At 43.3% G+C, this 25903-nt stretch overlaps 1 protein-coding gene across 1 annotated transcript in view; it reads right to left on the minus strand.

Annotated features, from left to right (window-relative positions):
• Positions 1-25903, minus strand: part of Spon1 (spondin 1) — a 277092-nt gene that overhangs the window by 164290 nt on the left and 86899 nt on the right. The gene's annotated exons all lie outside the window — the stretch shown is intronic.

The following is a 25903-nucleotide window of genomic DNA, read 5'->3' on the forward strand; positions in this document are numbered from 1 at the left end:
AAGGCCAAGATGACTTTCCAAAGAAATGTCTATGCTACATCCAATATTGCACAAAAGAATACAATTCTGATCAGCTTTCCCCAACCAAGAGAGACAAGATGTTGAAATAAGTAAATGAAATATGCTTCCTGTCTACACACAAAATGGCTTTGATTGTTTTATCCATTCTCTTGACCATCAAGTGGGGAAGTTCCCTCAGGCTGAGAGAATAATAGTCATCCCCACCTCAAAGCCAAAAAATAAAGCCTTTTTCTCATAAGAGCACCCTGCCACCTACAGCAGTGCTTTTCAGGGTATCCCTCTCCTGTGCCTGGGGGACCCTGCAGGAGGGAAAAGAGTAGACCTCCGAGGAAGTGCCTAAGACCCACAGTTCTGGTTCAGTGGAGGGCTCCCTCCTCATGTCAACCACACAATCCTCCTCCCTTTTGTCTTCTTGTAATATTTATGGGCACATTTTCAACAAATTATTGCCAGAGGGCATGCTTAGAGGCTGGCACCGAGGAGGGCACCAGGGCTATTATCTTGAACAACAGAGACGGGACCAGTCAGCTCACTCTCAAAGTTCACATCACAGGAGGGGGAAGCATGAAACAACCAAACCCACAGCTAATGACTGAGGCTAACGGTGATTGAGTGCTGCCATGGAAACATCTACAGAGTGCAGCAGGGAAGCCTGACTAAGCTGGGAAATGCTTCCCTGAGAAAGCATAGCTCAGCTGAGACTGGGAGAGAAGGCACTAACCAGACAATTACAGGGGAGAAGAAAAGAAGAGGGCATTGTTTATAAAATCCCTGAGGTAGAGGGGGACATGAGCTTGCTGGAAGATTCATGTTCAGAAAGTCAAGGAGATGATGAGAGGTGAGTAGGGAGGTACTCGAGCCCATTACCATGTCCATCACCCAAGCCCTGCTGGGAGATGATGGCCTTTTACTACAAGTTTAATAAATGTCTTTGAAGGGCATATCCCAGGACTGAGGTAACCAGATCTGTTCTTTCAAAAGACCACTTGGGCCAATATGAGTGATAATAGGTTGGTGTGAGTCACATGGTATAGCGGTCCCAGGCAAATCAAGTTTAATTTCAATAAAGTTCTCTTCCAATAAGTGTTTGAAAATGACTGGCCAGTAGGAATATTAGTTTCTCTGCTGGCTAGTTTTATGTCAACTTGACACAAGTAGAGTCATTTTTGAAGAGGGAACCTTAACTGAGAAAAATGCTTCTACTAGACTGGTCTGTAGGATAAGCTCTGTGGCATTTTCTTGATTGATTGATGTGGGGGGGTCCCAGCTCACCCCTGGGCTGGTGGTCCTGGGTGCATAAGAAGAACAGACTGAGAAACTCATGAGGAACTGGCCAGTAAGTAGTACTCTTCCATGGCCTCTGCATTAGTTCCTGCCTCCAAGCTCTTCCTCTGACTTCCTTTCATGATGGACCATGAGCTATAAGATGAAATGAATCCTCTCTTCCCCAAGTTGCTTTTGGTCATGATGTTTTATCGCAGCAACAGAAACCCTAACTGATACAGTTTCTTTTCTCTTTTCTCATTGCGTAGGCAAAATATCTAACGAGGAACAGTGCAAAGGAAGAGTGGTCTGTGCAGCTAACAGTTGGAGGGAACTTAGTTCATTATGGCAGATAAGGCATGGAGATGTGGGGCTCTGACTAGGTAGAAGTGTGGCAGCCACATGCTTGCATCTTAGTGCACTGTTGACAGAGGTCTGTCTGGAAGCCAGACAGGACTACAAGCCTCAAGGCTGCCTTCCAAAGACCCACATCCTGAAGCAAAGCTCACATCCAGAATGTTCCACAGCTTCCTGATACAGCACCACTAGCTGGGGGTTCAAACATATCAGCTTGAAGGGGACATTCTACAAAGTACACCATGATAACACACTAACATGGTACTGAAAACTTTTTATAATTCCTTTGAAATACCCTCAGCTTCATCTGTCACCATTGCATACCAAGCTCCCGGGCTTCCAGAATTTTGATGTTATTTCATCTTAGCTAAATACCTCACCCATAGTCAACTTCACAAGCACCTGTAAGGAATGCCTCAGGTGCTTTTCAATTTCCTGTGAATAAGACAACAGTAGTGGAATCTATTATTTCAAAGCATGGTCATGAACAATACTTACCCTATCTTAAGAAGAATACTATTGTAAAAATTTATAGAGCCATGAGTGGAAGGTGTGTATTTCCTAGAACCTGTCCAGGTTATTCACCCCTTGAGACTATATAAAATGTAAGGTAACTCGATCCCTTTAAAACACAGTCTTTATCTTAAAAAAACAAAACAAAACAAAACAACATAGGAATGGAGAGTTGTCATGACAGCTAAGAACACTAGTTGCACTTCCAGAGAAACCAAGTTCAGATCTCAGACTCATGGCAGGCAGTTCACAACCACCTGTAACACCACCCCAGGAAACTCGATGCTCTCTTCTGGCCTCCACAAGCATTTACACATGCACGCACGCACAAGTTATCTGATTCATACCCAACCAAGATGTTCCTGCTTTCAGGTTGATCCTGGCTGTCTTTCCTAAGAGCCAGTGGTCTTGGGATAGTCCACGCACAGCACTTGCTAACCCATGCTGTAACTGCTTGCTCTTTCCCTGAGTCCTGTGCTGGATTATAAGCTCCTTGAGAGTGGGGATAAATATTACTATATATTTTGCTATCATTTCAACATTAGGATTCAAGAAGGAGAAACAAGAGTTTGTGGAGAAGAGTCCAAGACTGATGGGCTACTGGGTGTGAGGTGATCCATCTGGCCAGTGTTGGATACAGACTCCTTTAATGTGGCAAAGATTTGAGGGGATCTAAGGGTACATGGGGTGGGGAAACTGGACCTAGGACAGTGTTGTAGTATTCGGATAGTTGGTGTCACCCTGGAAATTATTCAGAGCAAGAAGAAGTCCAAATGAGGCACTATTGCTGAGGTAGACAAACATCCGTGCGCAAATGTGTTCACAAGGATCAAGACTTTGGTCCACTCAGCTATAGAAATTTTTTCACTTTATCCCTCATTTGGTCGGCTCCTAAGAGAATTTTATATTCTGAGAAAATTCGTTTTTTACTTTGAGACTATTCCCATCAAAAGCATAAAATTCAGCTGAGGCTTATAAATCATATTATGGTTCAGAAAAATAATAGTTTTACAAGATGAGAAAGCTGTTAGTAAGAATTCCCTTAGCATTTCAAAATGACAAATTTTCTCCATTCTGCGTTGCAATTTGGCAGTCATGTTGCATCCCATTTATATACTGAATGCTCGCTTATCAAGAGAGAGCATGTTAAAGAAATCTAAATTAAATTTCTCATGTGCTGGCATTTCAGACTTTGGGGTATCAAAGTCCTAAGTAATTCACCGATCACTTCTAAACTTCTTTGAAAACCATATGAACATTTCCAGAAACACCATTCCCAATCCCCTAAGCACTTGATCCTCTTCTGTCTAAAGGATTTATTTATTTGATATTCTTTTCCTTGGAGTGTTTGCCTACAGCAGCAAAGTTAGAATTTGCTATGATGTGGGTTTGCTGTCAAAGTGTTGAAGAGAGCCAACAGAGAAAGATCTCAGAAATTGATGGACTCTGGAGAGAAGATACTATTGAAATGACTTTGAAAATATATGCCTGCGTCCTTGGTGGCTTGTTCACTGCCATGTACAGACAATTCCTGGAAGGTCTTACTGCAGTGTGTTGCATTGAGTAACTAGTCAGTAGTGGTGACCATTGTTACTGCTATTGTTAAAGGTTCTGGCTCCAGCTCAGTAATGAAGCCCTGTTATTATGCTTGAAGTCAGCTCTGACTCTGTTGTGGAGGGAGGGGCCCTGAGGGAGCCCCCCTCACTGAGCTGCTTCAGACAGAGATAACAGATGGCCAAATGAAACTTGGCTTTGTTGTCTCCAGTCAGCATTTGCCAACCTTTCCCCAGATTCCAGTAAATTTTCTTTTAGTGGACGTTTCTTGTGATATTTTATAAAATTTCTCTGTGATCTCAGGACTGTTTTCCATGGAGGTGGTCCAGGGTATACTCAGCAAAATTTATTTCATCTTCCCCGGGAATGAGTGCCTGTGGAATAAATATGGAGCCACAGTAGAGGTAGCATAATCCATGCTGAGGCTACTTACTGTATCATCTTACTTCACAAAGATGTTCCAGTGTTAATTTGATCATGGCCTCACTTTCCAGAAGTGTGCTCATGCCATTGTGTAGACCACAACCTTTTATTTGATTTCAGAACAACACCCTGGACTTAGCAGATATTCTGAGAGCCCATGATAACATATTTAGGAGAGAAAGAAAGTGAAAACATATTTTCAAGGCCCTACCCTACCTAACAGTAAGGTCACATTCACCACTTAGGAGGTCACACAGACATAGATTCAGAGACTTGTATAGCATGCTGATATGGTTTTTGTTCACTTGATGTCACCCAGGAAGAAGGAACCGTAATTGAAAAAGTAAAAAGCCTCGATCAAATTGACCTGTAGGCAAGTGGGGTGGTGATGGTGTTGGCATTTTCTTGATTAATGATTAATGTGGGAAGGCCTAACCCATTATGGGTAGTGCCACACCTGGCAGGTGGTCCTCCTTTTATAAGAGATCTAACTGAGCAAGTCAGAGGGGGCAAGCCAGTAAGCAGTGTCCCTCCATGTTCCTGCCTTCAGTGCTTGCCCTGATTTCTCTTCTCCCCAGGGTGAACTGTGATCTGGAAGTAATAGATGAATTTAACCGTTTCCTCTCCAAGATGCTCTTAGTTATGGTGTTTTGTCATAGCCATAGAAAAGCAAACCAGAATAGTAAATAAGAGTTTAAAGGCTGTGGTCAGTCACGAAGGGGAAGAATGGCATCAAGAGTATGAAGTGACCATTAGTACATACTGTGTCACAGTCAGAATCAAATAACAAATAGGGAAGAGGCCAAGCTATTAAAATTTAAAGCTCCCAGGGATTCTCTTTATCCAACAAGAATCCATAGTCTAAAGGTTCCAGCACACTCCAGAACAGTCTTCACTACTGGGGACCAAGCATCTAAGAGGCTCTGGGTACTTGTGATAACTTCTATGAGATAACTACAGATTAGTTATATTCATCCATTCATTATAGATTAGTTATCATTCACTCATCGCAGATTAATTATCATTCATTCATTGTAGATTAGATTAGTTGTCATTCATTCATAAAACATTTACTGGGAGAGGGAGCTGGAAACAGACTCTGTGAAACTCGCTCATCAGGACCCAATAACTTGGGCCTGGGTCAGAAAGAAAAGAGTAAGGTATATTTTATTTATTTTTATTTAACAAGCCTTTTCTATGTGCTTTATAAATATTATATGATGGCTATCCTTGGTTGTCAACTGACTATATCTGAAATTCAAGTGACTGGGTATACCTTTTTGAGGGACTTTTTTTTCCTTAATTATCATTGGGAAGGCCCATTTTTAATCCAGATCTTTTGAGGGGGGGAAGATCCACCTTTAATGTGGGTGCCACCTTCTGCTGGCAGCCTATATGAAGGGCATGGAGAAAGGAAGCTTGCTGTCTGTCTGCTTGCTCTCACTCTCACTGGCAAGTCCATTCCTTCATTGGCTTTAGAACCTACTTCTTTGGGATTCTGGCCTATACTCAAGACCAGCTGAGACATCCAGCATCACTGATTTAACAACTAATGGATTCTTGGTCCTTCTGTTGGTAGACAGCCATTGTTGGACTAGCTGGACCAAAGCCTGTAAGCCATTCTAATAAATCCCCTTTATCTATCTATCTATCTATCTATCTATCTATCTATCTATCTATCTATCTAGAAATATTTATTCTATCAACTATGTTCCTTTAGAGAACAAGACTAAGTGGTTCTAGACCAAAAGAAGTATAAAGACTTTTTAGAAGTATCTGGAATAGGCTTCCCAATTTGCCAGCACCTCTCTTAGAAACATGGAGAGTACTGAAAGCCCATGGTGTGAACTATTTTACAGACGTAGGGAGACACAAGCATTTGATTTTTCTGATTCACTAGTTGTGAGAGACAATGGATTTGGTAACTGCATAAAACTTTCGACAGTTTGTAGAAAAATAAGGAAAATGATGATGCTGGTTGGTTGCTCCTAGCATTTCTGGATAAATTGAGAAAGGAAAAGAATGAACTCCATGACAAAATTAACCAAGTTCTAAGCATTTCAGAATACAGCGAAGGACAACAATGAACTTCATGGTAAACTGACTGGCCCCAGATGCTCAGTCTAAACTTTTCTAAGTGTGCCCTGGAAGAGAATCTTCTCTCCAACAGCCACAGAGCTCAAGAAAACCAAAGCCCTAAGGTTAGCTGAATTATGGTGAAAATTCAAGTTCCAGCCATGGAGGGTGTGGTGATTAAAGTAAGGACATTAACTGGTAAGGAATGGGATCCTGTAACTTGGAATGAGGATGTGTAGGAGGACCCTATTGAAGCTGAGAACTTTGAACCCTCAGACTCTCAAGGTTTTATCTCACCTGAAGAAGTAGCCTCTCCACCCTCAGCAGAAGATGTACTCACTCCTCACCCCCAGAAATGTTGCTGTTTTCATCTTTGACTGGGGAAATTAATTCTTTATTGTCTGCTAAATCAGTAGTGACTTTCTCTAAAGGAAGTGACAGGCAAGATAATATACTGGTATCCCTCAGAGCTCACAAATAGTTTCCCCTAGACCTACAACCAGACTTAAGGCTAAGCAGGCTCCTACAGGAGAGAGAGAGAAAGTATAGTCCATGAGGGGTGCACTACACTACTTAAGAGCCTAGTGAGTTTGCTAATTCCTTCAAGCATAAGTCAGGGGAATATGTATGGCAATGTATTTTAAGGGCATGAGATAATGGTAGAAAGAACATAAAACTGGATCAGCTGAATTTATTGATATGGGACCATGGAGTGGAGATTCTAGGTTTACTATGGAAGTTCACAGAGTTAAAAAAAATAGGGAGTATCAAAAGTTTAAATGGTTGGCTAAAACATTTGTCAAAGGCTGTCAAAGGCTGAAAAGTAACTGGAGATGCCTGATATTACATGGCTTAGCATTGATGAAGAAATTTTTAGTCTCAAGGAAATTGCAGTGCTAGAGTGGGTATTATGTGTAAAACCTAATCCTCTATAATGGGAAGGCCCAGAAGACATTCCCATCACTAATTCTATAAGAAACAAAATGGTGAAGAGGGGTACCAGCACATATGAAGAACTTTGCTGTTGCCCCTTTCCTTGTGTCAGACCTCGGGATTAGAGACACTGATGCTCAGCTGGGTGAATGAAATGCAATGTGCTTAATTGGGCTCCAAAGTAGCAGGGGCCAGTTGGCAGCACTGAATCACCAAAGGCAAGGTGATTGTAGTTATCATAATGGGCAGGATAAACAAAGCAATTTCCATAATGGCCTAACCTATAATGGGCAGCACAGGCAAAGTGATTTTTATGGTAGCATGACTCATAACTCTAAAAGCTGCTAGCTTTGTATGGGGCCTGGAACAAGAGAAGCCTCCTCAACAGGTCTAGGCTGCTGTGCAGTATGCTCTATATTTGAATCATATGATCCAGTGAACCCAATGGCACTTGAGCTGTCAGTGGCAGATAGGGATGCTACTTGGAGCCTTTGGCAGGCTCCTATAGGTGAATCACAGAACAGACCTTTGGGATTCTGGAGCAATTGTCTACCATCATCTGCAGACAACTATTCTCCCTTTGAGAGAGTTGTTTGCCTAATATTGAGCCTTAGTAGAAACTGTACATTTGACAATGGGCCACCAAGTTACCATGTAATCTGAGGTGCCCATCATGAGCTAGGTGGTATCTGACCCACAAAGTCATAAGTAGGACATGCACAGCAACAGTCTATTATAAAATGGAAGTGGTATACACACTATTCAGCCCACGAGGTCCTGAAAGCGCAAGAAGGTTATATAAAGTTGCCCAAACGCTTGTGGTTTCTACTCCTGTTAATAATGCAGTCTGCTGCCAAGCATTTGGCCCCATGGGTTGTTCCCTGTGGTTGATTGACTGAGGAAGAGAAGACTAGGTCCTAGTTTACTGATGTTCTGCACATTAGGCAGGCGCCACCCAGAAGTGGCCAGGTGCAGTATTGCAATCTCTTTCCTGGACATCTCTGAACTATACTGCTGAAGGGACATCTTCACAGTGTACAGAACTTTGGGCAGTACACATGGCCATACATTGTGTTTGGAAGGAGAAGTGGCCAGATATGTAACTGTTCACTGATTCATAGGCTATAACAATAGTTTGGCTAGATGGTCAGGTACTTGGAAAGAACATGATTGAAAAATTGGTGACAAGGACATTAGGGGGAAGAGGTATGTGGAGAGATCGCTCCAAATAGGAAAACAATGTGAAGATACTTTGTCCCAGGTAAATGATATCAAAGGGTGACTTTAGCTGAGGCGGAGGTCAGTAACCAAGTAGATAGTGTGACCCATTCTGTGGACAGTCAGCCTCTCTCCCGACCATCCTGTCATTGACTAATGGACCATGAACAATGTGGCCATGTTTGTAGAGATGGAGGTCATGAACTTGACAACATGGGCCTGCACTCACCAAGGCTGATCTGACTATATTTGCTGGTGAGTGATTCTACCCATCCAACAGAAAACTAATGAAGAATTGATTGTTACATCTTAAGAGAGGTATAAAAAGAAAAGAAGAAAACTGGATTGTCTCTCAAAGTAATTCATTTAGATGTGAAAGGCATTCAAACTAGGCTTTCAATATTTATGAATGTGTTTAATAAGGTAGTCTTCTTACTAAACACATTCATGTGTTGAGACTTGGAGACACAATGATGAATAAGATACTTTCTCTCTCTCTCTCTCTCTCTCTCTCTCTCTCTGTGTGTGTGTGTGTGTGTGTGTGTGTGAGAGAGAGAGAGAGAGAGAGAGAGAGAGAGAGAGAGAGAGAGAGAGAGAGAGAGAGAGAGAGACTCTGGAGAGGAACTTATAAATGAAATCTCAAGAGTCGATAGTCCATAGCAAGTGCCAAATTCTATGAATATCTATTCGTTTTATCGTCTATGATCAGAGAATTGTCACTTAGCTTGGGCTGGTACCAGACAAATCCATCATGATAGCCAGTTCTTGCTTTCCCAGTCCTCCTTGCAGATGGCAGGCAGGGATTTATGACCTATAATTGGCCTCAGTTAAATACAAAGGTGGTTTCAGAGTGGAGGGGAGACTTCCTGCTCAGGGTTTGTTTTCCAGTCAGAAGATACTTATGACCAACTTAACCTGTCCCTCTTTGTCTGGCCTTGATACCAAGCAAACATATCAAGCAAGACAACCATTTTGACACTATGAAGAAAAGGTGAAGAGAAATCACACAGACTCTAGCCCTGACATCCTATTGTGACAGGGCAAGACAGTGCAGAGGCTTCTAGACCTTGGATTCCTGCTGAGGCCATTTCCAGGTTTACTAAAATCTGATCTTAGTGGAGAATCACATGGAAAATTACCCTACTCTATTCTAGGAAGCAAAGGTCAGCATGGCCTAGCTAACTTCTTAGCCTTTGTTAACACTGACTGTTTGTGTGGAACCCCCTTCCAGCTGGTTAACTGCTTATCTTAGCTTCTGCTAAAGCTGTGTGCTTCAAACTGCTTACTGTGCAAAGCCCTCTCAGCTGCTGAGCTAGATGCCTGAATGATATATCTGCCCTTAAAACCCCCATGTCCTGGACACTTGGGTCCATCCGCAGGTCCCTGAACACTTGGGTATGGTCCCAGCCGGCTGGAATAAAGACTTTCAGTTGGCTATACACTGTGTCTGAGTGGTCATCTCTGGTGAACTCCCTGTCACAATGCAGCTTCTCAAACAGTACCAGTATTCACATTCTCTGGCTTTGCCATTACATGAAGAAAATGAACTCAGTTTGTTGAAACCATCATTGGTTAATATTGCTAGTGAACCCTACTCTTAAAAGCATGCTTAACTGAGAGAAAGGTGTATGGGAAAAGGGATGTGAGGGTACAGAAAGTGACAGTTCAAAACATAGGAGGATCTGGGAGGTGCCACTCGGGAGCATCAACTGTGATTGGCTAATAGAGGAACACAGACAGGGATTCTGCTTTGGTTGTCTGTCTCATTGCTGTGATGAGATAATCCATCAGAGAGCAACCAAAGTTGTTCTTAAGGCTTACAGACTAAAATGACAGCATCTACTGTGGTGGGGAAGGCATGCACAGCTGGGTGTATCTAGACACGAAGAAAAATTAAGTGAATGCTGGCGCTCAGTTGCCTTCTTCCTTGCCCCTCTTTATTCGGTTGGGTCACCATTCTGAAAGGTGGTGCCACCCATGCTTGGTTTGAGTCTTCCCTCCTCAGGTAACCCTCTCTAGAGGTGGCCTAATAGCCCCACCCTGAGAGTGGGGCTTCTTAGGGGATTCTCAATAAAGTCAAGATGTCAGTGCAGATGAAGTATCACTGATGCTTCAATTAGAAGATTAGAAGGACAGCTGTGGATAAAATGTAGACAAGGGCCTTGATTCCAGGACCAAACGGAGAGATCCCTGCCATCTTCTGTTGGAACTGGCTTTCAAATATACACCCTAGTCCAAAGACAGATGTTCCCTGAAAAGAGGGGCCCTGGTACAAGCATGAAGGGGAGATACAAGTGTGGAACTCTTCCCCCAATACCAAAGATCTCTCTTGTGTCTGCAAGCCAAGACTAAGGGAAAAGTAGAACTCCTTAGGGATTCTTGCTAAGTCAGGGCCTGTGAGTTTTGTCAGCTGTTAGCAGGACTCCTAAAGCACATGGATGAGCAGAGTTCAGGTAAGGTCCCAGCTGTGTCATAATAATCAACAGGTAGGTGATTCTGGGTAGTAGACAGGACCAGGTCTCATTTTTCAAAAGTTATCCTAAGCTAAACCATTCTATTTTTAAAATGTCATTTGACCCTTAATGGTTTCTTCTCTGTGGCTGAAATTAACCGTGATGCTTCTTCACTTTGTGAAGAGTTATATGTTTAATCCTGAAGCATGGGTAGGAGAGATACTATCTCACACACATCATTAGACCCTAGATAGTTTTCTCTTAAGAAAACACGGACAGTCAGAGTGGAGAGATGGCTTGGTGGTTAAGAGCACATATTGCTGTTCCATAAGACTACCTTTAGTTCCAGGGGATCTGATGCCCTCATCTGGCTTCATGCTGGCCCTTTCACTCACAAGTACACATACATAGATATATACCCATATGCATACATAAATAAAAATAAAATGTTTTTACAAAGATAGATGACTTAGAACAACATCTGTACTTGGTATTTTTTTTCAAAGAATACATGAACAAAGGGTCGGTCAGATGTTCTTAAGAAAAAATGGCTTATTTTTCCACCAGCTTTACTGTGATATTTGGACTTTTACAATATGATTACTGGTACCTGGTCATTCTTGGTTAAGGGACAAGAGACAGGCTCACTCTTTCTTTGATGATGATCAACCCATAATTTGTAATGACCCCCGCAGTTAGCCTGCTTCTTGGTGATCTCTCTGGAATCCCCCTTCACCTTTTCACAACTATAAACCCCCTCCAGGCACTGCACCCAGGGATCTGCCTTGTTCAGTGAAACCTAGCAGAGAACACAGCCAATGCTTACTGAACTCTGGTTCTTAACTAGTATTTGCACACAGATTTTATGTGTTGTGGTTTAGGATTTCTACCTTTCATCTACTTCTCAGAGGGGTTCCCCTAAATATTAAGATCCACAAAAAGGTCTGAAATGCTTGAGAGTAGATATAAAAGATGGTACAACTATCATTCTAGTTAATAGTCTCCAACTAAGATATATGCTGTTTTATTCCCCTTAAACATTAAGGTTAAATTTTTATTCCAAGTACCGAAGGCTTCGCCTGATTTCTCTTCAGACCAAGCTTTGATCTAAAACATAACCTATCTGAGCTGGGAAACAAGAAAGAGAAATTGAAGCTTCACTGTTGGGTTTCTCAGGTGGTCTGGGCAGAGTCCTTGCTCCTGCCTAGCAGGAATAGAAACCGTTACCCGTTCCCTCTGGCTGGCTTGACGTTACTCATTACTCTGCAGCTCATACAGCTTTTATCCGGCTTTGTCTACATCCTGTTCTATGGATCTTTGTAAGTCAGGGCTGGTAGCCAGAGCTCTGTCCCCTCATGTTGAAGAAGGCAACCCAGGTGATAGTGCAAGGCTCCCTACCATCCTTTCTGTTTGCAGTAAGCCTTCCCATCACCCTCTAGTTTCTTACTGTAGAAATGGGAATGTCCTGTGGGGCAGTGGGATGGAGTGCTAGGAGAGATTTCTCATGTGGGCTGAGCTGGGGGTATGGGAGTATGGCTATTGTTTTTAATTGGGAGTATGTGGTCCCTTCTGGGGCTTCAGAGATCTGAACCCCCTAAAGAACACGTGGAAACAGAATGAATAACTGTAAACACTTGCATTGCATAAGGGAGATATTCTGTAAGAACCAGCGCTCTGTACTAGAAGCCATTGTTTGCCCAATTTAGTACCCTCTGACCCAAAAGAAGGTCACACAGATCAGATTAAATAAAGAGATTCCCATGCAATGTTTCCAATCCCTCCTAACTGTCTCTTCTGCATCCCAACACACCCAGTTTGCCTACCCTCTGCCCATCATCTGTCACCTCTAGCTCATGATCCCTTCCTCACATAGGCAATGGCATCACTGAGTCTTAGCACAAGGTCTAGCTCAACAAAGCTCTTCTCTCACTGGTACACCACAGATCAGAAGCTTGGCTACACACCCACAGCCCTGAACATTAAGGTACAAACCACCTTTGAGAGCTGACAATCTCCCACCATGGTTTGGGACTGGCTTGTTGCCAATGGTTTGTGTGTTAGAATACTGGTCCCGAGTGGGGCAACATTAAGAAGTGGTGGAATCTTTAAGAAGCAGTGCCTCATGGGAGATGGCTTGGGGTAATGTCCTGATAAAGGATTGGGAGTGTCCTGGTGGGCTCCCAGTATCTTTCTGACTTCTTGACTTGCAATATGATTTCTACTTCTCATATCTACTCCTGCAATGATGTCATCACTATTCTATGTATCCAAGGGGGGTTTTCACCAGTGCTATGCTGTTGAACCCCCAAAACCAGGAGGAAAATAAATCCCATTTACGAGGTTTCAGAATAACTTACTCCCTTCTCACAAACTCATTTCTGCCTTGTCCCTTGTGTAGAGTATGTGCCATATGGCCCGCCACTCTAGTTTGCCTTTTTATTATTATGATAAGATACTTATCAAAAGCAACTGGGTCTGGGAAAGGTTTATCTTATCTTATAGGTTACAGTCCATCATAAAGGGAAGTCAGGCTGCATCCTCTTCTATGGGATGTACCAGGCAGGAACCTAGAAGCAAGAACTAAAGCAGAGGCCATGAAGGAATACTGCTTGCTGGCTTGTTCTCTGTGGTTTGCTCAGTCTGCTTTCTTATACCACTCAAGGCCACACGTTTAGGGTAGCACTGTCTAGAGTGAGATGGACTCTTCTTAACCAGTTATCAATCAAGAAAAATGCCCAGACTTGCCAACAGACTAGTTGGGATGAAGGCAATTCCTCAGTTAAGGTTACCTTCTCTCACATGTCTCTAGATTATATAAGTTGACAAAATAAACATCCTTGAGAGCACACCCTCCTAGTCTTGTGACACCCAAAATTCAAGACTTCACATCTTTCTCTTCCATCGTACTCATCTCCCTCATTCCTTGCCATCACTGACCTGGACCATTAGAATTAACTTACTCCATGCCTGGACTCCTAGAACTTAGTTTCAACCTTTAGTGTTTAGTTAACATTTCGTACTCTAATGTTTGCTTCAACTTTATTTACTAAGTTGCATTACTTACTGACTTCCTATTTACAGTCTGTACTTCTGAGTGACATCTGGGGCTTTCAAGGGTGGATGTTTGGCATACCTTTACAACCCTTCTAGCACTTGGCACTGTGTCTGCTCAAGAGGCTCTGGGCATGTGTTCATCTGATGTGTTTTCAATACTGTACCTTAACTACCATTCAGAGTTTGTAACCACCACACAGTTCTGAGTGTCTGCCAATATATCTATGGTCTAGCAAGAAGTATAAAGCCCTCAGAAATTCTCAGAGCCACACCCAGGGTGTCAGGCTATCTGCATAGTGACTGGTCTGAGCCACAAAACATTTTCCACTGTGGAAAGGCCACTCACATCTGCTTTTCTTTGTTCAAGCCAACCAGCTTGGCTGATGCAACCATTGTTCTCCAAAGGAGCCCTTGGGATTGAATTCAAAAGTCTATCACCATGTTGGCAATCAACAGGGTGGTGGCCTCTCCACCAGCAGGAGGACATGCCAAGGACAGAGCTTTCTTTATGGGAAAGACACTTGCTGATTACCCAGGGTACTTTTCTTCCTTCAGCCTTGACTTGTCCCATGTCTGTCTTCTCAATGTCTGTACCCTGACCCCAACCTTATGTCCCATGAGCTCATCAGAGGTGAGCTACCATCAACTGGGACCCCACAGGATTCTGGAACAATGACAGGAGATCTAATGAAAGCCTTAAAATCTGAGTATGGCTAGTTCTTTCTTTTTCTAGTCCTTGTAGAAAATCCTTTCAGAGACAAGAAAGGCAGGGAGGAGAGGTAGGGCAAAAGGGATGGAGCAAGGGAAGGAGGGAGAGAGGGAGGGAGGAAAGGGGGAAGGAGGACAGAGAATATGCCCAGAGCTCTAGTTTTCTTGATGGAAAATGTGAAGAAGTTAATGAGAATTTATTTTAAAATATAGTAGAATGCAAGAGACTGGATTTTTTTTTAAAGGTAAACCACTAATGTTTGTGATGGGGACTTGGGAAAGGTGCCAGGGCTTCCAGTCTTGTTAAGCAAGCTGCAGTACTGCAAATCCTTTCACCGGGTAGAACTAAATTAAAACCCAACAGATCTGAAAATGATTTATCATAATGTTGCAAAGTAAGGGGACACACATCCACCTGCTGCCTGCCTCAGAACAAGGTGTGGGGGTGGGGAGCTTCAAAGCTTTGATTCCTGGGGAACAGCTTAAGAGTTCCATGAAGAAGGGATCTGAGAAAATTACAGTAGAAGATGGAGTAAAGGGAAATGCAGGAGGCCTCAGTTTATTCATTTCTGCAAGGGAACAAAAATATCACCAGAAATGGTCAGCACCTCTGTGGGGGCAGCACAACGGACTTCCTGGACATACTTTCACATGGTAGAGCCAAAGGTCAAATTCTTTGCAGGGTCCATGCCCTGGTCAGTGTTTTGTTTTGTGTTTGCAAATAAGTGCACTTTTTTGCCATCAGATTGAGACATGCATTTCTGGAAGATTCTGTGCCAGTGTTTCTATCACAAGGTATCACATACTGCAAGGAAATGAGCTGGTGGGATTATTATTTTAGGAGGAGGTTTGGTAATGAATCTGTTCTAATGAGACCGCACAGATTTAATATGCCTCCATCCAAAAGCAGCGCTATGCACCATGCTTCCTTGGGCCGATATGGCTACTTTTAAAAATCTGTAATTCAAGTTTCTGCTAACTTGGATTCTTTTTTGTTCAAACTGAGTTGAGGAAGCCCAGGAGGCCAGAGGTCTAATGTCACCATCTGGCCTAGTTCGCAATGCTATTTTGTAGAACAGTCAGCAGAAAAAGTTAATAAATCCTCATCTTCTGTATCCTCCTTAGGATGTGTAAGCCAATTTGCAGGGGGCATTAATTGTTCTGATTTGCAACATGTTTTGTTGAAACTAGTTAATGGCAGTTGGTTAAGACAATTGAGCAACGTCTGAGCCAAAGACATCAATAGGCTGGATATGATGGATGTTTACCATGTCTTCAGTGTGATAACTATGCCCCAGAGAGACTGTACACATTGAATGGTGTAAACTGACCAACTTGAATTCTTTATTTTTCAGAAGAGGTGAACTAGGAAATGTTGTAGAATATTTGTTTACATTGTGTGAAGATGTGTCATTGTGATTGGTCTAATAAAAAGCCAGGGCCAATAGCTAGTCAGGAGAGGTTAGGCAGGACTTCTGGGCAGAGAGAGGAACTCAAGTAATGAAGCTAATTGTATGAATTTTGCCAGCAAGACAGGGAACAAGTATTGGGGAGCGGTAAAGAGCCATGTGGCAAAACTGGTTAATTTAGGCTTTAAGTGCTAGTGGGACAAGCCTAAACCAAGACCAAGCTTTTGTAATTAGTAAGAAGTCTCCACGTCACTATTTTGGAGCTGGTGGCCCAAAAGAAAGTTTGGCTACAAAGAAATGAAAAGAGCATGTGTGCCAGGTCTAGGTTCAGCGTAAGGGACAACTGTCTAGAATACTCTTCTCCTGGAGCCCATAGCATATCTTACTGTGATCCACTGCCACTGGCATGCTCTCTCTTGAGCACTAGACTTCCAGCATTGGAGGTCAACTGTGCGTGAGAAACTCCACATGGAAGCCTACCGTGAGTTACATTTCCACTTGGATCCATTTGGGCTCTTGTTGTTGTTGTTGTTGTTGCTAGGCCTCATCAGCATGAAAATGAACTTGTTTTGATTTGCTACTGTCTGTCTTCTATTAGGAAACTGTTATTAGGAAAATCACATTAATTAGCTGCAGCTGAGGAGAGACTTGGCTATTTTGGGGCCGCAGCTGCAAAGTCTCTTTGCAGTCTGAGTGCTGACTAAATTTTAACAACCAACAGAATAAATAGTCTCAGGGTACATTTAATCACATTAATTTTGTTTTCCTCTATCTGTATTGCTGTTTAGGATTGTTGGTTCATCTACATTAAATAATCTGATGCTATTAGCATACTTTCAAGCAGTCCCATTTCTCTTGGTTTTTGTGATATATTATAAAGCTTAATACTAATTTTATTAACTTTATTCATGAAAACAGAACATTAAAACTTACCCCCAAAGCTGGCTTATCAACGGAAATATGTGCTTAAGCTGAAAATCTGATTTTACAACTATCCAGGGTACCAGGATTAGATGGGTGGATACATGTGTAGAATGGTAGGCTGAAGAAAGCTAAATATGTGCGCACACAGACTGAGATGTGAAACTTCTAAATTCTAATCCCAATTAATGTAGCACTCATCTTTATTAACACCATGAAACAAAAGTAGTAGACATGATATGATAGACCTTTGTGGTCATACAGATTGAGTTTGACCCTGGCTCTGTAGTAGGGGAATGATCTCCTGGAATTTGTTCCCTGTCCTTCAAATTGGGCTCAATGTCTACTTTATGGTGCTCTTGTGAGCACTCATAGGTTGTGCTGGTGTAGGAACTGCCTGGCATGAGGTAGGTGCTTGAAGGATGTTATCGATCCCGCTTTCTCCAATTTCTTGTGGTTCATATCCTGTATAACTGGAGAGTTAGCTATGGGCTTTCTCTTATTCATCTTTACACCCATACTGCCCTGCACAGTAGCTAGGTGCCCTGGTGGGGCTTACAATTTGCCACTGTCAGCTCCCACAATTCAGCATCATTATCAGATAGTTTAACAGTGCCTATCAGCCACTGAGTACTCACTGCGTCCTACGGATTCTCAGCCCTGGCCAATCAATGGAATTACTTGGGAGATTCTGACTGATGTCATCCCAATATCATTTCAGAGAAGGATTTCCAGAGATGGGGATCCACTGGAAACGAGAAGTATTCTGGGCTAAAAGCAACTCCCATGATTCCAAAGTGCAACCAGGGCTGAGCAGCATCATTATTCCCTTGTATAATTCTTCCACCTATATGAGAATTACTATCCTTTCTCCCCCCCCCCATTTCACACAAGATCTCACCTAGTAGCTCTGGCTGGCCAAAAAAATGTTATGTAGCCAAGGATAACCTTAGACTCCTAATCTTTCCACCTGAAAACCAAAGTGCTGGTGTTACAAGCATGCACCATCATACTGGTGATTATATTCTTCTGCTGATCAGAAAAAACAAAAAGTACCAAGGCAGAAACATGGGAAGTATAAAGAACCTCCTCTCCCATCCAGAAACACTTGGGAGTGAGGGGTTGACATGCTGCATAACAACCTCAAAGCCATTGTTCTCCTTCCCCTACTCTCCTCACCTCCTTTCTTCATGGACCTTATGTAGTGCAAGCTGGCCTTAGAGTCAACCATGTAACCAAGGATGACCTTGAACTCTTGATCTTCATGACTTCCACTTCCCTAGGGCTGGGATTACAGGTGCACACCACCACATCCAATTTGTGTGGTGTCAGGACTCAAACCCAGGGATTCATGCATACCAGACAAACACTCTACCCTCAGTCATATGCATTTTCTAAAAGCAAGGGTAATCTCCTACATCCCCACAATATAATTATTAGATTTAGACAATAAACATGAATTCAGCTAATCCTTGTATCTATTCCAGTTCCCACAGCTGTACTGTTGGAGCCAAGGCATCCCCATTCAGGTCATGATGCTGGATTGGGATGCTATCTCTTTAGGTTCCTTTAACTGACAACAGCCCCCTGGCCTGTCATAAGCTTTTGTGAAGGAAACTTTGATGGCACACTGTTCATTCTGCAAGATGTCTTGTTTGCCTGATGTTTCTTCATATTTATGTTCAGTTTATATATCATTAGTGGGAATATTCTAGAATGCATGTGTGTTCTACCAGGTGGCACATGATTAAAATTTAGATTTGTCCCATTCCAGTATCTTCCATATTTCTCTACCCTAAAATCTCCACTTTTCTTTTTGTAGTTATAAAGCATTTTGAAGGCAGGTTTGAGGCTGCATGGACATCCTGTTACATAATAAACTTTCCAACTAGTCATTTTCTCTTGATTGGCATATGACTGGTGACCTATGGTTTTCCATTCTACACAGCAGTCTGTAAAATACTGCTCTTGAAAAGGTTGAATGAGAACAAGCTGCAGACAATTGCTTGGCTTTCTTCCTGTCTTTATCTTATAATGTAGCATTTACTTTCTCTGCTCTTGACTTTTTTTTTGAACTTAGCATTGGTATTTTATGTTTTTCATCACACCTGTGCTGGCTATTTTTTGTCAACTTAATCCAAATTAGAGTCACTCAGGAAGACCCCAATTGAGGAATTGCCTCTACCAGATTGGCCTGTAGTTGTGTCCGTGGAGCCTTTTAAAAAAACCTAATGCTTGATGTAGGAGGGCCCAGCTCACTATAGCTGGGGCCACCCCTAGGCTGGTGGTCTTGGGTTACATAAAAAGGTACCTGAGCAAGCCACAGAGAGCAAGCCAGTAGGCAGTGTTAATTCCTCCATGGCCTCTGCTTCAGTTCCTTCGGTGCGTTGGTCTTCCCTGCCTTCACTCCATGACAGACAGCCCTTACCTAGACATTATTTGAAATTCTGCAACCGCCTTCACAGTGTAGACTTATGCCAGAAACTAAAACAAGCAGGTCTTTGTCTTCAGGGATATAATGAAGATCTTTGTCTTATTTCAGATATAAAAATGGCAATGGCATCAGTGATGGCCTTGTGTCTGGCTTCTGTCAGATAATATTTACATGCAAGAACTTATCTGACCCTGGTAGCAAATTCTGAGGCAGCTACTGCCACTATATCCATTTGGCAGGGGGATAATTTGAGACACTGGGAATTTCAGGTGTGTGGGGCTATTCAAGATGGTTGTATATGGGCACCCAGAACTCAGGGCCTTTGCCATAAAGATCAAAATAACAGGAGAGTTGATGTGGAATGTCCTTCTGTATGCTGTGACTATGTGTTGCTCTCATTGGTTGATGATTAAAGCTGCTTTGGCCTATGGCAGGACAGAATATAGCTAGGTGGGAAATCCAAGCAGAGATGAAGGGAGAAAGAAGGCTGAGTAAAGGAGACACCAGCATCTACCAAGGAAGCAAGACATATAGAAAATGAGATAACACTTTGGCCACCTGGAAATACAAGATTAATAGTAATGGGTTAATTTAAATGTAAGAGCTAGTTAGTAATAAGCCCGAGCCATCAGCCAAACAATTATAGTTAATATTAAGCCTCTGAGTGATTGTTTTATAAAGGACTGCAGGACCTCATGGGACACAAAAAGGCTTCCAGCTACAGAAAGCAGCCTCAGTCTTAGGGGTGTGACCAGAGGAGAAAGAGAGAGGGGAGAGATAGGATCCTTGTAAGATTCAAAGACCAGGAAGGATGAACGCTCAGGGGTGTGGCTCCCTGACAAACAGAGAGGGACACACCTTTTGCAGGGGTAAGGGTGAACAAATGCTCAGCGAACTGTAGCCTTGTGAATACCGCGATCCCAGCATCTGGGAGGCCACAGGATCTCACAAGCTTACAGCTCATGAAGACCTGGCTTTGAAAAAGGATCTCAGAACATTTCCCACCGAGGTCTTGTGGTACCATAGCCAGGCAATGTTATGCAAAGAGAGCCACTGACTGAATTTGAACTGTTTCCAGGCCAGGAGCCCTGCCTATTCCCAAGTCTGGGAGCCCAAAGGATTTTACTGCCCTGACCTGTAGGGGAAGCTGACTTGCATAACCACATTGGTCTTGGAGCTGGGTTTTGTAACAGAGGGGAATGAAGACTGCTTAAAGACCAGGAGATTGGACCTCTTGCCCTCTGAAACTAAGGGTAAGGCCAGTTGCCCAAGCAGAGCCAGGATTGAAGGCATGTGCCCACATGGTTCCTGCTGGTTCTCAGAGGGGCATACCCAGAGTGTTAAATCACTCTGTGGTTCTGGCTGTTGCCTTGCTCTTGGGTCTAAGTTACAGATGAAGGATCTGGGAGAAGAAAAGCCCTGACTTCAGCTATCTTTCTGCTGGTGGGTGTGCACCGACAAAGAGGGCCAAGGAGAACTTGCCAGGTAGCAGCCACAGTTTACAGCTGTGCACTGTTACTGGCTGACAGACAACTCAGTTTTTGCCACCACCCACACACACAGTTCCTGGCATGGCTAGCCCTGCACCTTGTCTGCCCATCAGACTGAGAAGGAGTCCTAGCTGGGTGCTCCTGTTTCTCTCTCTCTCTCTCTCTCTCTCTCTCTCTCTCTCTCTCTCTCTCTCCCTGTGTGTGTGTGTGTGTGTGTGTGTGTGTGTGTGTGTGTGTGTGTGTGTGTGTGCAGAGTCTGGGCTCTCAAGGCTAAATGCTTCTGGCTCCTCAGCACTACAGGGGCTGTCAGTATCTGAGGATCTAACTAGTAGCAAAGCTATTATCAACAATACCCAAGGAAGCTCTCACCGTCCCCTGCTGGTGGCCACCATTATCACTGTAGGAACAACCACATGGTGAGCACCCTATACCACTGCTGTATGCACCTGATCTGAACTTCTTGGGTCTCACTCCTTACATGGCCCACAGAGGCAGGCTCTGTGACTTCTCCATGGCATGCTGTATGCCCCAAATCATTAATCACAAGCAGAGAAACTACAAAGAGTTCATATTGCTCTTGCAGAGGACCCACATTTGATTGCTAACACCTAGGTCTAGTGGCCCACAACCACCTGTAATTCCAGTTCCAGGAGATCGGATGCTCCCTTCTGGTCTCTTTATGTACCTGTACTCATGTGCACATACCATATACAACACACACACACACACACACACACACACACACACACACACACACACACACTTAAAGTAAATCTTTTTAAAAAATGAATGGTATTCTTCACAGATCTGGACAAAACAATTCTAAAATTTATAAAGAAACATAAAAGATGTCAAAAAGTTCAAAATACTGAGCAAAAAGAACAAAGTTTGAGGCATTATGAAGCCTGACATCAAGAAAGATAACCCAAACAGCATGCATTGACACAAAAATATAGTGACCAGTAGAGCAGAATAGGGATCCCCAAACAGACCTAACTGATTCCCTTCAGAGGCACCAAACAACCCATTGGAGGAAAGACAGTTGATGGGGGATGTCCTTCTGTATGCTGTGAATATATGTTTCTTTTATTGGTTGATGAATAAATGCTGATTGGCCATAAGCCAGGCAGAAGTATAAGCAGGGCTACCAGACTAGGAGAATTCTGGGAAGGGGAAAGGCAGAGAGGAGTCAAGACGGAGAGGCCATGTAGCTGCTGAGGGAGCAAGAAGGCCAGGCATAAGCCAAGACAAAGTGGAGATACATATATTAATTTTTTCATTTTTTGGTGTGTGTGTGTGTGTGTGTGTGTGTGTGTGTGTGTGTGTGTGCATAGGGGTGTGGATATCAGAACAGGTGTGGAAGTCAGAAGACATGTGGGGGTCTGTCCTCTTCTCCCACCTCTAACAGTGGAGCCAGTCTTTATCCCTAGAGCACAAATGGACTTTGGGAACCCTTCCTTATGGGGGGATACTATTGCAGCCCAGATACAGCAAGGAGGGCCTAGGCCCTCCCCCAAACGATATGACAGACTTTGAAGGTCCCCCATGGAGGGTCTCACTCTATCTCTGGGGAAGAGTTGACGGGTTTGTTGGGGGTGTTGGTGGGGAATATGGGAGGATGGGAGGGCAAGGGAATGGGGGGTGGATATGTAAATATGAGTAGTAATTAAAGAATTAAAAAAGACTATAAAAATTAAAACAGAAGCAAACAATAACAGAAGCTATAAGGAGATACTTTCTAAGTCTATAGAAGAGTGGCTATTATTAGAAAAGTAAACATACCCAGAGGATGTGGACAAAACAAAGCCTTATGAAGCATATAGATTAGTACCGCCACTGTGATAAACAGCATGGAGGTTCCCCAAACACTGAAATATATCTGCCATATGCCACAGCTCTCCCACTTCCTGCATATAGCTGCAGGAAATACATCAGCAGAGCGAAGAGACACCTGTGCATCTTTGTGACTTCAGCCCTGTTCACAACAGCTATGATATGGAATCAGCCTAAGTGGCCATCACAGATGAATGGATACAGGAAATATGGTGTGTTTACACCACAGAGTATTATCCAGCCATAAGGAAGAATGAAATCCTATCATTTGCAGCAAGGTGGGTAGAAATGGATAACATTATGCTGAAAGAAACAAGTCAGACATAGAAAGGTAACAATATTTGGAAGCTAACAAATTTGAAAACAGTGGAATGATTGGTACAGACTGAGAAGGGTGTGAAGGGTGGGGAGGAGGAGAGTGAGAGGTTGGATTTGAAAAACACATGCTATATGCATTTATGGAAATATCAGGTGGGATCCCACTAATTTGTGCAATTAATGTATGCTAGTAATGTTTTTTATAGAGTAAAATGGCTGGTCTGCTATCAGCACTGAGTGGTAGCGGCAGGGATCCAACTTTGTTCTGAAAGCTCACCTTTTAAAGAACTAAGACTGGCCCAGAAGGAAACTAGGTCTAGAACTCGGGGTGCTGGGACTTGAACAGGGACATTCTTTGTGGGAAGAAGATTACCCAAGGATTTTGATGCCCAGAAAATTTGAATCAGGTAAGGAGATGAGAGGGATAGCCTAGGAGCAAGTCTGGGCCTCTGACCCTGACAACAGCCAGACCTATGGCAGGTATATAGCTGGGTTCTCCTGGGAGTGCTTTGGACTTCCAGTCATATCCCCCTTGGTTATGGTCATTTGGCCTTAGTTGTTCAGGAATTAAAGGATGGGATTCAGTCAAACTTAAACCTGGAGCAGAGACAGAGAGAGCAGCACCAGGTGCATGGCCAAACTACACAGCCGTAGTCCATGGTTCTTACTTTGTGCTATGGCTTCTCACAGGACCCTTCAGAATGCTTCAGAAGGGAGCCTAGCAGAAGCCTGGTCTTTCTACAGTCACAGAGGAATTGGTCCCTAATGAAAAACCTTCACTTTTCATTTAAAAAATCAGAAGAGCCAGAAGTTCCAGTGTCAGATTTCCTGTGTTCTTGGCCCTGTTCCAAGCATCCACTACTGTCTCTATCAGTCTAGTGACGCTGTACATCATCCCTCAGTCAGACTTGGACTTCAGAGCTGGGCTCCAAGATGTCTGCGGAAAGTTGTTCTTGGGTGGCATATTAGTACTTTCCTCATTGTTTCCTCATAAACAAAAGCAGTGTATGGAAGGAAGGGTTTGTTTGGGTTCACAGTTCAAGCACGTAGTCCACCTCAGTGGGGGTGGGCATGGCAGGAGCTTGAGGCAACTCTTCATACATCTACAGTCAGGGAGCAGAGACGGATGAATGCCGGAGCTCAGCTTGCTTTCTACTTTTTATCCAGTCCAGGGCCCGAGCCTATGGGGTGTTGCCACCAATACTTAAGTTAGATCTTCCTTCCTCAGTTTTTCCAAACCAGAAACCCTCACACAGAAATGTTCAGATCTGTTGTTGATCTTGAGGAGTTGACAGTTAACGGTAACCATGTGAGGTGGAAATGCTCTCAGTACAACACACATAAGTTATTGACTGGTGAAGCTAAGGTGAGTCTTCCATTTCAATGTTCATAGAAGCAAGTAAGATATTCAGCAGTGTACTGTAGCCTTTATTACAGGTGTGCTAAAGTCCCCATGACAGAGGCACTGTCCACAAACTACCACAGGCTGTTGATGGGGCATTACAACACCAAAGAATAAGAGCCAAATCTAAGTGAGCCTACCACAGCCAAACACACAAAAGCAAGGGTAGAGAAAGCAGACCTGGAACATGGGTTACCTAGCAGCACAGCTGGTTCAGAGGGGGTGTCCTCCAAGCAATAGGGATGGAAACAGCAGGCTGATCAAATGGGTCCTCACTCCTCTAATTTCTACAAGGAGTCACAGATGTGCTCAATTTCATACACTGTGGCCAATGTGCACACTGTCAATGTGCACTAATTCAGCACCTGACCACATGAACACGGCTGGGGATCCTGGCTGCTGTTCAGGAGCTCTGTCCATTCTCCACAGCATCCTGACTCCAGAGCCATAAGGCCAGCCCTGTAGCATGCGTCTTGGGTTCTTGATCTTCCTTCACCACTCTCTGAGTTTTCCTGCATTTTGGGAGGCTTTGCTGGGAGGCTGGGAACATTGCTCAGAGCCTGGGTGTAATTACCACAAAACAGCCTCTCGCTTTAGAACAAAAATTAAAGAAATGAAAGCTGGACTCTGGACCATGCAGGAGATGATAGCTAACTGGTCCTGAACCCAAAACTGTAATTAGAGTAATTCTTCTGTCATTGTTAATCATTCCATTTATGTCCTGAAATGAAACCAAATGATGAACATAATGATGACTTTTGTTTCTGCTTCCCCCTCTCTTTTGCCTAAAAAACTGGCAGGCGCACTAAAGTCAAATTAAACATCTGTTTGGAAAAGAAGCTGGCGTCCTGATGACAGCTGCCGTGGACTTACCAATGCACCACAGCTGTCAAACTCTAAATTAACAATGATTTTCATTTATGAATCGCACAGAGCTAAGGCATAAAGGAGCATTTGCCCCCTCTGGTTTCCTGGCTTCTGGGGGATGTTCAATGTGAACTGTTAGGGAAATGCCCACAGAAAAAGCAGAGGTGAAATCAGCTCACAATGATTAATCATAGAGGGGGAGGCATTCTTACAGCGTTTCCTTTCTTCACTGGCGTCAAGTTGGGTAGTCCCTGCGGCAAACAGGCTTGGAGGGAGGCAAGTAATTCAGGAACAACTTTTGATTGGTAGTTAACAATTACTGGTGAGCATTGCTGGAGGAAGGCAGTTCTCTGAGGCTCTCACCTTGTCTTGTACAAGCATCAGTGTGTGTCCAGTCAGCTTTAAGCCTTTGCTCTAGCCAGCAATGTCTGGATGTGTGATTGTTAAACTTCGGTAACATATGAGGGCAAAAGATCTAATCACAAGAGAAAATGTGCCAGGCTGCTTCACACTTACTTTATCACCATGAAAGACAAAGTGAAGTCATATGCTTCATAATAATGGCTCATTAACAAGAGCACACATATGATGATGGCAGGCCTGGGAGACTACATCACACAGGCATGCTGTAGTCATCAGAGTTTGTGCATGTATAC

The sequence above is a fragment of the Cricetulus griseus genome, chromosome 3 (genome assembly GCF_003668045.3).
Source record: "Cricetulus griseus strain 17A/GY chromosome 3, alternate assembly CriGri-PICRH-1.0, whole genome shotgun sequence".
NCBI lineage: Eukaryota > Metazoa > Chordata > Mammalia > Rodentia > Cricetidae > Cricetulus > Cricetulus griseus.